The following is a 14,038-nucleotide window of genomic DNA, read 5'->3' as shown; positions in this document are numbered from 1 at the left end:
CCTCTCCTTGGGCAAGCGCCTTCCCCTCCCCGGCCTGAAGTCTTCCCGCACAAGCCCCTGTCTGAGGGTCCTTCTGCCCTGACTCTGGGATGGATGCTGGCCCAGCCTCTGTTGAGGAGGGAGGAGACATGGGGCTTTGTTTGTTTTGCCAAATTGTGGGCAGCAGCGGGGCCAGTTGGAAGGGGGAGCCTCAGACCTGCCTGGGCTTGAGTCTTGGTTCTGCAAGTCACTTGGGTCCTTTGCACACACTTCCTGACTCAGGCTACAGACCACATAATACCTGCGTTACGAGGGTGAAAAGTGTGCAAGCAGGCGTCTTGACAGGGCAGTTGTGACTTATTTGTGTGTGTGTGTGTGTCGGGGGAGGGTGTCGGGGCCCTTTCCAGGCTTGTGACTTGCAGGTCCTGGCAGAGCTGGTCTCGAAGGCCCGTCCCAGGGTGGCCGTCCTTTGGTTCTAGGTGCGCAGCCCACCTGTTACTCAGGTCTCAGAGCCACCGCCTGTGGACCTGGCACAGACAGCAGCCCTGCCGCAGGGCTCTGATCTGACAGACGTGGACACAGGTACCCGGAGACATGGCCTTACCCAGGGCCCACGGTGCAGGCGCGCGTGCACCCTGGTGAGGTATGTGGCGTGTCTCCGCGCGTGTGTGTCCACTTGGCTCTAGAGCTCACTGTGTTTCTTGCTGGTCTCATTTGTGTCAGGTTTTTGGGTCGATTCACGTTGCCGTGTGTACATCTGGGATGTCCTGTCCCGGAGTATCTTGCTGTGTGTCCTCTGCCTCTTGACTACCCAGCCTGCAGTGATGTGCCGCCGCTCTGCAGGCTGGGTCCATCTTCCGTCTGCCCACAGGAGGCTGCAGGGGGACGGGGAGCTCACAGGCTCTGCCAGCATGGCCACGGTGTGCCCCCTTCTCAGCCGTGTCCCCCCTGCTCTGTGCAGTTTGTATCTGCTGAGTCCCTACAACAGACCTGGGGGGGGGTGTAACTCATTTGCATTTCCGGTGAGAACAGGACCCCAGGGAGGAGAGGTGGATCTTCTGGGGTCACACGACCATCAGGCAGGTCAGGCGCCAGGCTGGCAGCAGGGACTTGCAAGATGACCGGTACGTGCTGCCGCCCGCCCAGCGCTGGGAGCTGCGCCTTGCCTGACCCAAGACGGGGGCGCTGCTGCCAAGTTCCTGGCTGCTCTGAGGTATCGGGGTCCCCAGAGAGCAGCCATGCCTGCTGTTGGAAACGAGAGTCTGGTGGTGCAGCACCTGAGTGACATGAAGAAACCCTGGGGCAGTGTGAGTCTCACACCTGGCAACACAGTATCTCTTTACAGTGACTTTTTATTTAGGCAAGTGAAACTGGCTTTCCGCTACGGTAGGGATGCAAACTTTCATTTGAAACCGAATTAGGCTAGAGACCCAGCAGAGTAAGGAGGGTGCGATAGGCAGAGAGCTCCAGGCGGGCTGCTGGGGTGGATTGCTGGCTTTGCCACCACTTAGCTGCGTGACCAAGGACAAGGAGCTCAACTGCCCTGTGCCTCGATTTCCCCATCCGTAAAACGGGGTCATATTCATTCCTAACTCTGAGACTCATTGTCGCTATGAGGCTCACAGGAGTTGACAGGCTGGGCGGTGGCCAATAGTAAGTGCCGGGTGGGGTCTGTTGTTTATGGGAACGTTTAGACTGGGGGGTGGGAGCATCTGGCACCGCTGTGAAGGGGGAGTTGACTGCTGACCAAATACCCTCTAACTTAGCTGCCATTGCGGAGGGGAACTGAGTCCCTTTTGTCGTGTGCCACACTCCCCTGCACCCCGGGGACACAGGAGCAGCTGAGAGGCGGTCCTCTGGGAGCCTGGCCTCGGAGCCTTGGGTCTCAAACATAGGATGGGATACTCCCAGGATTGCTGTGGGTGCGACAGGGACCCTCTCCTTGACCAGATTCCAGTCGGGGTCCTCGGAACCCTCTTCTCACCTAGGCCCCGACTTTCGGGCTTCTGTGTCCCTCTCTGCACTGTCCCATTTTAGCAAGAATCCTGCTAGGTCAGTTTAGCTGGAATTCCCCCACCCTGGATATCTGATCGGTTCCTCACCCCTCACCTGGTGTCTGATCACCTGGCCCACCTTCAGCGAGAATCCTGTGAGGTTGGTTTAGCCGGAAACCCGGTCCCCCGGTGTTTCCTCTTGGTCATTTTCTATCCACTGCCCCCACCTGCTCCTTGGCGGTAAATTCCCTTTTCCTTGTTGTGTTCAGGGTTAGGCCCCATCACTCTCCCACTGCAAGACCCCATTGTAGGGCCCTGTTGATAACAGTCTTCCTTACTGTCTTTAACAAGGGCCTTGAATAATCTTTTCCTTGGTAGGGGTAATGGGAGACCATAGTTGTAGAGCATACAGTGGGCTCTCAATAAATGCTGGAGTCTCACTTCACCCCCCAGGCCGGCCGCTGGACACCCGTCTGGCTTCCTGTCGTCCTTCCAGGGGCGTGTTCTGTGGCTCTGGACAGAGTTACTGCTCGGTGTTCAGGGCCTGGGTTTCCCCTTTGCAAAGTGGGGCAGCTGGACCCCGACCCCTGAGTGGTGAGCGAGGTTCAGGTAAGGGCTGGACTCGCCTCTCTTTGCTCCAAAGACCCTCCGAGGCTGGCGGGGACTGTGACCTCATTGCCTCCAGAGGGCGCCCCTGCCCAGGAAATCCACGCTTGTGCCCACAGGAGGGCCGAGCAGCCCAGGGCACAGGGGCCACACGTTTTGTGCCGCCTGCGGGGGCTGTGCCCCGAGGAGCGCTGTTGGGGGCGCCGGATTCTACTTTGGAGGGTGAAGCAGCATGGTGCCTGCCGACGGGTGAGGCGGCGACCACCGGGTCCTCTCGCACACTCACCAGCTGTGTGCAGCCCTCTCTGCCTCGGTTCCCCACCTGTCACCTAGGGTTGTCACTGGAGCTGCCTCACAGGCCTCTGTGCAGATGGAACGAGCCGATGGTGGTGGAGCTCTTAGAGGGGTGGGCTCTGGGTACGTATCAGCAGTTATTACTGGGCGCCTGTTCCAGGCGAGGTCCTGCGGTGGGAACTCGGATCCTCATACCCCTGGGTCCTCACGGCTGCCCCACGGGTGGAGGGTCCTACCTGGCATCTGGAGGTTAGGGAGAGTCAGCTCAGGGTCCCGCCTGGTGAGTATGGGTCCCATTGGGATTCGGGCCCAGTGACCGGCTCCCAGTTGGGGGCTGGTCATGCCACATTGCTCAGGCCTTTGCAACAACCAATGCTGCCGACCCAGGCTCCCCTGAGAGCCCGGGACACGCCTGTGGGCAGAGTGCCCGAGGCGGCCTCCTGGACTCTGGGTGGCAGCTCTGGGCCAGGTCCTGTGGGGACCTGGGGACGTCCTCAGGCTGTGTTCCCTGCTCTGGAACTGCCCTGTGGTAGCTTGGAGGCTATGGCTCGGTGCTGGAATAGGTGGTCTGGGAGATGGCCTTCCTGGAGCCCAGCTAGAGCCCACAGCCCCTGACATGTGCCAGGCTCGTTCCTCCCTCTGTGTCCATGCTTGATCTGTGCCCACCACGTTGACCCCTCTCATTCAAATCCTCCGTATCCGTCAAGATCCCACCGAAGCACCCCCCTCCATAAACTCCATGAACCTTATCTGGTGGCTGATAGCCACTGATTTCCTTGGCCTGCAAGGAAGCTTCCCTCCTTGTCTGCCTGGAAAAACTCCTATTCATTCTCTAAAACCCAGCGGCCAGCATTGCCCCTGGGAAGGCTTAATGCCACTCTCCTCCCCTCTTCTATATGGAGACAGTTACTGCCGCGCTGGGCTTTCTGTACATTTGAGTTACAGTGTCATAACAGTATCGCTGCGTTGGTTTGCATTCAGATTCATCAAAAAACGTATACTGTATTTTAAAAATTGTAAAAGTAATACCTGCTCGTGGTAAACATTTAAGCAGATCAGGAGTGTCGAAAGGAAAAGTGAAAGCTCCCACCTTCTTACCAGCCCCCAGGGGCCAACCTCCCTTCCAGGGGAAAACTTTGTTAGCAATTCCTTGTAAATTCCCCAGGAAACTCTGCACGTCTGCAAAAGAATGTGCGTGCTGTTTCACTGCTCTTTAATGATCTGTCTCTGTCCACCATTCCATGCCTACCTCCCGAGGCCTGGGATGGGGGCTGCCTTACGTGGGTGCCCAGGGCTGCTCAGAAGATGCTCAGAAGATGTTGCTAGGGCTGGTTTTGCGTCCTCATGACACCGATTGGCTGCGTGTAGCCTGGGATCTGGTGAATCACCTTGTTGCTGGACGCAGATGTGCTTTTCTTGCAGAATGTTATTATCACTATGGGAAGCTGAGTTCGTCATCCACATTTAAAAGTCAGGAGATATTCCCTAAAAGTTTGAGGTGGGGCCTGGGCTCAGAGCTTCCAAAACAAAGCTGGAAATATAACTTCAGAGTGGACTCAGAGATTTAAAGACGGAAACCCAGTTACCCACAGAGCAAACTAAACATACCAGTGGGCCTTCGGTTTGCCGTGTCTGATGGCTAGCACCATCTTTTCTTCTGAGAAAAGGTTTTATTCTCTTTTTTCCCTAAAGAGAGGGATACTCCTAATCTCAGAGGACAGGGAGACCCGTTGCATGAATGTGTTTTGCTTTACGGAAAACCCACTGGGCTGCCCTCAGGCTTCTGGTTTTCCGGAGAGGAGAGGCGGTGTCATCGGCCCGAACCCGTCGACCGCTGTGAAGGGGAGCCCTGACCATGGTGACCCCGGAGCCACTCCGGGCCTGCCCTGCTCCTGTCAAGTCCGGGCCTGGGGTCGCTGCCCAGCCGCTGAGGTAGAGGGCTGCTCTGCAGCACTGGCAGGGGGACCCAGCCAAGCAGACGCCCCCATCCCCTCCCCTTCCAGCACATTGGCCAAGGAGCTGGCAGGGCCTGGTGGAGCCCCGGTCGGCCTGAGGCCCCCGTGCTGGGCACGGAGGCTCAGGCGTCAACCCAGCCGTGGGAAGCTTCCAGGCCGAGGGGGTGTCTGCCGGCTCCCACCCCTCCCCATGCGCAGCGAGGGCCAGCTGGGCAGCGAACCGGGGCTGCCGTGCTGCTCGCCCGGCCCCGCACCTTGGCCTCGTCCCACTCGGGGTGCCAGGGCTGCTGCTGCAGGCCGGGTAGCCAGGCCGAGGCTGAGGCGTGGTGCAGGCTGGGCCGCCCTCCTGCCTGCTCTGGCCGAGGCCCCGTCTGGCTTTCCTCTCCCGGCGTGCCCCCCACCTGCCCCTGCTCCCCTGTGGGGGCAGCGGGAGGCTGTTGGCAATTTGAGCATTAATCTCTCTGCCTGGGGCCTCCTGGTCAGGTGGTGCTTATCAGGGCTCTGCTCCTGTCAGATGGGCCTTCCGGAGCCCGTGGGCGAAGGGGGGCGGCGGGAGCCCCTACTGCAGGGCCTGGAGGCTGCCTCGCCATCCTTGGCCTTCACATCCCCTCCCCCCCGCCGCGGGCCGCCTTCTTTACCACATCAGGATACAGAACATTGCATGAATTCCGGTCTCAATGGAATTATTTCAGAATTCTGGTCAACCGCAAACTCGGGGTATTTCACAAACTATCTATCACTGCTGTGTGGTGGGCAGAGCCTGGGCCCGGGGGCCGTAACGGATGCAGGGAGGCCCGGTCCACTGCCTGCAGGGGCGGCGAGTCCCCGCCCATCTTGCTGTTCCCCCGCCCAGTGGCGCCCGAGGTCCTGCGGGCAGATGTCCCCCGTGTCTGCAGGGGGCTCAGGCCCAGGGCAGGGGCTCAGGAGAGGCAGCCGGGGCCAGGCCCTGGGATGGGAAGGGTGGACGGGGGAGAGGCGGTGGGGGAAGCAGCCAGGTTTGGGGTCCACTCTGCGATCCACCCCCTGCTGCAGTGGGACCCCGGCACGTGCTCTGTGAGTCTCCGTTGCCGCAGCTGGAAGTGGCTTTATGATGCTCACTCCTCAGTTCGATGGCCCCTCGGAGACAGTAAGACTCCAGCCCTCGTTGATTCCCTTAACACTTGTAGGACTGTTACGGGGACGCACCTGTAAAGCGCCTGCCTCGGAGTACTGCTCAGCGAGCTATAGTGACAGCTATAGTGCGAGTGATGATAGTAGCAGTAACGATACTCGCCATAGTGACAGGAGTCACCGTAGCAGTAATTCTGCTAAAGTCCCCCCCCCCGCCCCGCCGACTTGAGGTCATGCTTACGACTTGGGGAAATGGAGAGACCCCGCTCTGGGGATGGAAATGCATGGTCTGTACATTCCCAGTTTCCCATTCCATGTCGTGCAGACGGGGCCCACAGATCAGCCCCGCACGCTTTCCTTCAAGCCCGGACGGTGCCTCAGCGCCCTCCTCTCAGTGCCCCGCCAGCACTGTCAACCCACCAGTCTGCGCCCTTGAGAAGAAGCTTCTTTGTTATTCTGGCCCCAACTGATGGGAGTGAAGAGTGGCTGGGCAAGGGGTCCCCATTCTGCTTCCTGCTCCCCCGAATCCTCCGATAGGTCTTGGCCCCTCTGCCAGTAGGGGGTCCTGAACAGGGCAGGGATTGGAGGGCCAGTCACATCTCCTCTGCAGGCTTCCCGCCAACCACGAGTGAAGAGGCCTGGTCTGGGTGGGATGCGATAGAGAGGCCCAGGCTTGGCTGGCACAGGACGTGCTCCCCACAGCGTCCAGGATTCGGGGCCATTTGCTCAGCAAGGCGCTCCCAGGCAGCACCGCCCAGGCTGGGCTGGAGCACCGGGGGTGATGCAAAGGTCCAGTGCCAGGCCCAGGGCCAGCGCTTCCCTCCTGCGTGGGCCCGAGGGGAGGACAGGGCCTGCGGGGGCCACGTGGCCGCATGCCCAAGCTGTGGCAACGCAGTTGGCAAGGCCCGGCTTGGGGTCCCAGCCGGCCACGTCGGGGGCACTGGCAAGAGTGACAGAGGCAGCGTTTGAAGTCAGGAGGGTCCCAGCAGACCCAGGTCCCGTCCTTGTGGCAAGTCCCCAGGGCTCACTAGGCCGGGGCCCACCCCCTTTTCTATTTTCTTGCTGGGATGACCGCCCCACGCCCACTGCTGTCCTCTGAGTGCTTGCCTGGCTGGTCCGCACATCTTGGGCGCAGATCCATGGCTGTGGGTCTTCCCCCAAATAACAGAGTGTGTGCACCACACAGCCGGCAGCGTCTGACTCCTTCCCTCTGTTTTGGAGAAAATGGGAATGTCAGTTATATATATGTATTTTTTCCAAAACAAACAGCTTTTTCTTGAAGTATAGTTGTTTTACAATGTTGTATTAGTTTCAGGTATACAGCGAAGTGATTCAGTTATATATATTCTTCTTCAGATTCTTTTCCATTACAGGTTATCATAAGGTACTGAATATAGTTCCCTGTGCTATACAGTAGGTCCTTGTTGCTTATCTATTTTGTATATAGTGGTGTGTATCTGTTAATCCCAAACTCCTAACTTATCCCTTCCCTGCTTTCTCCTTTGGTAACTATAAGTTTGTTTTCTATGTCTGTGAGTCTGTTTCTGTTTTGCAAGTAAGTTCATTCGTATCATATTCTAGATTCCACATATAAGTGGTATCATATGGTATTTGTCTTTCTCTGTGTGACTTACTTCCCTTAGTATGACAACCTCTAGGTCCATGGACATTTAGGTTGCTTCCATGTCTTGGTTATTGTGAATAGTGCTGCTGTGAACATAGGTCATGAGGTTGGGGACAGGCTGAGGAAGAGGACGCTCGGAACGGGGTGGGGGCGCTGGTCGAAGGCAGGGCGTGGGGAGGTGAGGCGGTGGTGCAGGGAGTGGGGAGAGGGCAAAGGGCCCTGCAGGGGGCGACAGGGGGTGCAGGGCGGCCCTGTGGCACCGGGTCTTCCCTCCTGGGCGGTCACCTGGAGCTGGAGGCCAGTGCTTCGGGCGTTCCGTGGGAGAGTTGTGTTTGGGCCACCCTGGGGCTGGAGGATGCCCAGGCTGGCGCTGGGGAGTGATGGGGTTTGGGCAGAGCCGGTGGGTTGGGAACGATGGCATTGTTATAGCTCCCATTGTTATCACCGCTAATAGCAACTGAGAAGGACTTATTTAGCGCTGGTGCCTTCACCTTTATTAACGCACTGGCTGCTAGCAGCAACCTTACAAGGTAGGTACTGTTATTGTCCCCATTTGAAAATGAGGAAACCGAGCCAAAGAGATGTCAGAGACCTTCTGGAGACACTCGGCCCGGGAGCGGAGGAGCCGCCAGGGGCCTAGCCCGTCCAGCTCCGGAGTCCTGCCCTTGGGGACCGTGGGGAGCCTGGAGTCCTTAAGACACATCAGGTTCTAGGGTTGCATCAATTTAGTCTGAATTATCAAACTAACATACCACTGCAGAACGTTTGCAAAGTAACAGGAACAAAATGAATAAGCAAAACCTTTGCCCTCACAACTACGTGCCCTCCATGACCATTGGACGTGTTTTTGCCCAACGGACGTTTTCATGAATGTAACTTTCCCTCCCTCCCTCTCTCCTCTTTTTCTTTCTTTTTATGCCTTTCTGAGGCTAGATTTCCAGACATAGGTGAACAAGGCAAGGGGGATAAGTTAAAAAAGTTTTCCAAATGGTTCCCGGCAGCTCTCATGCGAAGCCCAGCCTTAAACAAGGGAATTCCCGTTTGTGGAGACTGCATGTGGGGTGTCACAGATCAGAAGCTTATCTTAGATCACTTTTCAGAAGTTGATGGGAAATGCCGAGGTCCCAGGCGTCATTATCGCTATGGTCATCTGCACTGCGTTATCTGAGGCCATTGCAGGAAGCGCGAGGGCCCAGTAGAGACCGACATGGCCAGACTCAGCCTTGCCTTGGGACTTCTCTTGAGACAGATGCACACCACGGAGGGCGAGTGTAGACCGCACAGAGGGACAGTCCTAAGCACATGACTGGGGACAGGGGCTGGGGCCTGGACCTCTGCCGTGTCAGCTGTGCAGGTGGTGGGCTCCAGGAGCTGCCCTCTGGGCACACTGTACTGGACGGGGCCCTGGAATGAGCAGTGCACAACCTTGACAACCTGATGAGGCAGCTCTGGCCGAGCGGGTAACGCACGTGGTGAGCAGGAACAGGACGGTGTGTGCAGGTTGACTCCACGTGCATCTTCTTCGTGTCCGTAAAGTAACACCCATGGTACTTTCTATTTTCCAATTTTTGATGGAGCTGTGGTACCACGAACCATGTCTCCACCATAGGAAGAGCAACTGTGTAAAGGCCTTTAGAGACGAAAGCAGTATCTCAGCTTCAGTGTCAGGGTGCGACAGGGAGTGGTGGGGACTGTGGCATTGGTGAGCACAGGTGCACATGGAGGGTGTGTGGGCCAGGAAGTGTTCTTTAGGGTTAGGAACTGCGGCCCCAGTGAGGCCTCTCCTGTAAAGGGACATGCTGGTGATGTTCTTAGGTGAACAGTTTTGTCTTTCTGGGTGTTTCCTCCTTAAAGGGAAGGGGCTCTAGGAAACGGTGGGAGGGACGCCCTCAAAGACTACAGAATCCTGCTCCATCAATCTGATTTTCCGAAAGGAAGGAAAATCTGTGAATATTCTTTTTTTTTTTTTTTTTAAACACAGGTTGTTGCACCCTGGACACCCTGTTAACAGCTTTCATTTAATCATTAATCTGTATCACTCTCAACGTCTTTCCATGGAGCTCTTTTCCATTCCCTTCCTTTTAAAATCCAAATATGTTTTAAAGGGTGACACATTCATGTGATCTAAGATCCAAAAGGTACAAAAGCCCCCTCCCCCCACTGTCCCCAGTTACAGTCCGTAGAGACAGCCAGCATCACTGGCCCCTGGTGAGTTCCAGAGACAGCTCTCCTAGCTAGGAACAAGCGTATGTGTCTATAGATACTCTTTTTATTTTTTTAATAAATTTGTTTGTTTATTTATTTTTGGCTGCATTGGGTCTTCATTGCTGTGCACGGGCTTTCTCTAGTTGCAGCAAGCAGGCACTACTCTTCCTTGCGGTGTACGGGCTTCTCTTGTTGCGGAGCACGGGCTCTAGGCACGTGGGCTTTGGTAGTTGTGGCACACGGGCTCAGTAGTTGTGGCTCACGGGCTCTAGAGCGCAGGCTCAGCAGTTGTGATGCACGGGCTTAGCTGCTCTGTAGCATGTGGGATCTTCCTGGAGCAGGGCTCGAACCCGTATCCCCTACATTGGCAGGTGGATTCTTAACCACAGCGCCACCAGGGAAGTCCCCTAGATCATCTCTTTAAATTGAGATGTAATTGACATGCAACATTATATTCATTTCAGGTGTGCAACATAATGATTCAATATATGTATACCTTACGAAATGATCGCTGCAGTAAGGCTAGTTGACACCTATCCCCACACATAGTTACAGATTTTTTTTCTTGGGATCTTTCTTTAAGTTCTACTCTCATAGCAGCTTTCAAATATGCAGCCCAGTATTACTAACTATAGTCACCATGTTCCACATTACATCCCTAGGACTTATTTATCTTATAACTGGGAGTTTGTCCCTTTTGACCCCCTTCACCCATTTTGCCCACCCTCCCATCCCTCACCTCTGGCAACCACCAATCTCTGTTGCTAGGAGTTCAGGTTTTCTGTTTGTTTGTTTGTTTGTTTTGAACATTTTACATATACGTGAGATCATACAGTCTTTGTCTTTCTCTGGCTTATCTCACTTATCATAACGCCCTCGAGGTCCATCCGTGTTGTTGCAAATGGCAGGGTTTCCTTCTTTTTTACGGCTGAAGAGTACTTCTGTCTCCCCGCTTCTTACACCAGGCTTCTGCACCTTGATTTTTTTCCCTGAACGACGTCTCTTGGAAACCCACCAGTAATGAGTTTTTCCCTCTCTTTTACAGCTGTGTCACGTTCCGTTGTGATGTAGGCATCGTCACTTGTTTGAGCCATCTCTTATTTGTGTCTGTGTAGGCGGACTCCTGTGTCTCTGGGTGCGTCCCAGAGAAGATCAGAGCCTTCAGTGGTGGGATGCTGGGCACAGGACAGGCACCGAGAAAGCACTGGGGGCGGGGCTCCGGGTGCTGCTGGGGGCACACGTCCCCACAGAGGTCAGGTGCCCGGAGGTCCAGGGGTCTCTGCCCAGTTGTCCGGGGGCGGGGGGGGGGCGGGTATCAGCGTGCTTCCTGCCCGTGACATCTGCAGGTTGGTGACTCAGATGCTCTTCAGTGTTTATCTTACTTCCTTTTTGCGCTTCACTTTTTCCAGCTTCTCCTTCTTACATCCTCCCACCCGGTGATCAGGACCAAACCTGAGGCCCTGTGAGCACCTCCAGGGGCTAATGATTAGAAAAAGTCGTCCTGAACCAGGACTGTCAGAATCGAGGTTCCTTATTGGGCTTATTTCTCGGGACCTGGGAGCTGAGGAAATTTGGCTAAGCTTTCCGATTTGCGATCTTATGATCAGGGCCTGGTGACGACTTCTGCGCTTCCTGGGGAGGTGGAGATAGAGCCACAGTTCTGCTTTGACAGTTGATGAATTCGTGTGAAATTGGCAACGGCTCAGGCCTGCAGAGGCCAGCTGGGCTCCAGCCTGGCGTTACGTTTACCTCTTTGATTATTTTTGGTGATACGGGTTTTGAGAAGGGAAATCAAATGCCAGTAGTTTCGTGGACATCCTTAAAGCGGCCTGTGTTGTCGAGTCAGGGAATATTTCTGTGAAGCTGGAGTGCTACCCTCCAGCTCAGGCCCCGGGAATGGTTTGAATTTGGATTCTGGTTTATGCCCAGCATGCGTGGCAGGGGTGAACATAGCAAAATCTGACCCTTGCGTTTGGTTATGGGCCCTTTTAGGGTCTGACCTTTGAAAGTACCAGGGATGGCCTCTCCACTCGGTCTCAGCTGACAAGGGCACCTCGACAAGGTTTCAGAGCAGCTCACTAGGGCCCCCTAGTGACAGCATAGGACCCTGGCTCCAGGGTCCTCCCGGCCTGGCAGAGGAAAGTCCGTGTGGATCTGTCTCCAGGACTCCAGCCTCCGGGACAGAAGCCTCAGGTGGACTCTGCTTCCCACCCGGCCTCCCTGCCCATCCCAAGCGTCCCCTCATCCCGCCCCCCCTTCCTTCCCCTTCCTCACACTTAGCTTTTCCTCCAGGCCCAACTCTCCCCCACAAGGGAGGAATCTCTGTGCCTCCCTGTGAGGACTAATCTTTCCTCACAGGCCCCTCCCCTCCCCTCAGGGACCACGGGGGCATGAGGAGGGCGGGGATCCCACTGATACTGCATGCGGGTGGGTCTCAAACGCAGACTTTCAACATTTTCCCTGAAAGAGGTCAAATACCAAGAGGGTGAGAAGACGGGCCACGGACTGAGGAAACCTTTGCAAAAGGTTTACATCTGGTAAAGGGCTGTTGTCCAACATACACAGAGGGCTCAGTAAGAGCCGTCTTCTTCTCACTAAGAAGGCAAACAAGCCAATTTAAAAACGGGCAAGAGGCCTGAACAGGCACCTCACCAAACAAGACCTGCGGATGGCAGGTAAGCACGTGGAAAGATGCTGCACCTGATGTGTCATCGGGGAAAGGCAAATTAAAGCAACAATGAGGCACCACTGCACACCTGTCAGGATGGTCCAGATCCAGAGCACTGACATCGCCAAGTGCTGGCGAGGACGTGGAGCAACAGGAACTCTCCTTCGTTGCTGGTGGGGAGGCAGGAGGGTGCAGCCACTCTGGAGAACGGTTTGCAGGTTCTCACAAAACTATACATACTCTTGCCACACTATCCAGCAACCATGCTCCCTGGTATTTACCCGAAGGAGTTGAAAATTTATGTCCACAAAAACCCTGCATGTGTATGTTTATAGCAGCTGTATTTATAATTATAGAGGCCACCAAGATGTCCTTCGGCAGGTGAATGAATATATAAACTGTGGTCCATTTCACTACAACAGAGTGGACTGTTTGTTATAATCAGTGAACCTACACCTCTTTAGTGAAACAAGCCAATCAGAAAAGACTGCAGACTGTGTGATGTCAACTATACCTCATTCTGGAAAATGCAAAACTGTAGAGGCAGTGAAAAGATCAGGAGCCGCCAGCGGTTGCAGGGAGGGAAGGATGAACAGGTGGGGCCCAGAGGAATTTAGGGCAATGAAACTATTCCGTATGATACTGTCATGGGGAATATGTGTCCTTATACATGTATCAAAACCCAGAGGATGTACGTCACCAAGAATGAACCTGCGTGTACGCTGTGGACCCTGGGTGCTTATGATGTGTTAATGTGGGTTCATCAATTGTAACACATGTACCACGTTACAATTCTGTACTTTCCACTCAATTTTGCTATGCCTCTAAAACGGCTCAGAAAATAAAGCCGTTTAAAAATTAAAAGCAAACAAAAACAAAAACGAGGTTGAACACAATTGCAGAAACGCACTGACAGGGCTGAAAGAAGACGCTGTTCCTCACTCAGCGTTTCCACTGATTCGTGTTCCACAGTTGCACTCACTCCTTAGAGCGACTCCAGGTTAATATACACGTACTTCAGGACTTCCCTGGTGGCGCAGTGGTTAAGAATCCGCCTGCCAATGCAGGGGACACGGGTTCGAGCCCTGGTCAGGGAAGATCCCACATGCCGCGGAGCAACGAAGCCCGTGCGCCACAACTACTGAGCCTGCGCTCTAGAGCCCGCGAGCCACAACTACTGAAGCCCGTGTGCCTAGAGCCCGTGCTCCTCAACAAGAGAAGCCTCCGCAATGAGAAGCCCGCGCGCTGCAACGAAGACCCAACCCAGCCAAAAATAAATAAACTAAAAATTTAAAAAATATGTATATGTATACACGTATTTCTGTAAATCTTCTCATCACCTTGTGTGAGCGTAATCACGGGGTGGCATATTTTAATTTTTGCCATAACAGCTGTAGTGAGGTGAAGGGGCCCTGCTCAGTCCCTTTCACAGCCCAGTGTGTCCGGCCCTCGGGCCCTTCTTCCCCTGTCTCCCGTCGGCCAGCTTCCCCTGCCCCGGAAATGCCTGGCCGCCCGTGTTTGTCCTCTTGGGGGCAGCCACCGCTCAGGGAAGGGACGGCCCAGCCCCGGTGCAGCTGCTGGCGCCCTGGGCCCCATCTTCTAC

The sequence above is a fragment of the Globicephala melas genome, chromosome 11 (genome assembly GCF_963455315.2).
Source record: "Globicephala melas chromosome 11, mGloMel1.2, whole genome shotgun sequence".
Lineage (NCBI taxonomy): Eukaryota > Metazoa > Chordata > Mammalia > Artiodactyla > Delphinidae > Globicephala > Globicephala melas.
Note: the sequence above shows the minus strand (reverse complement) of the source record.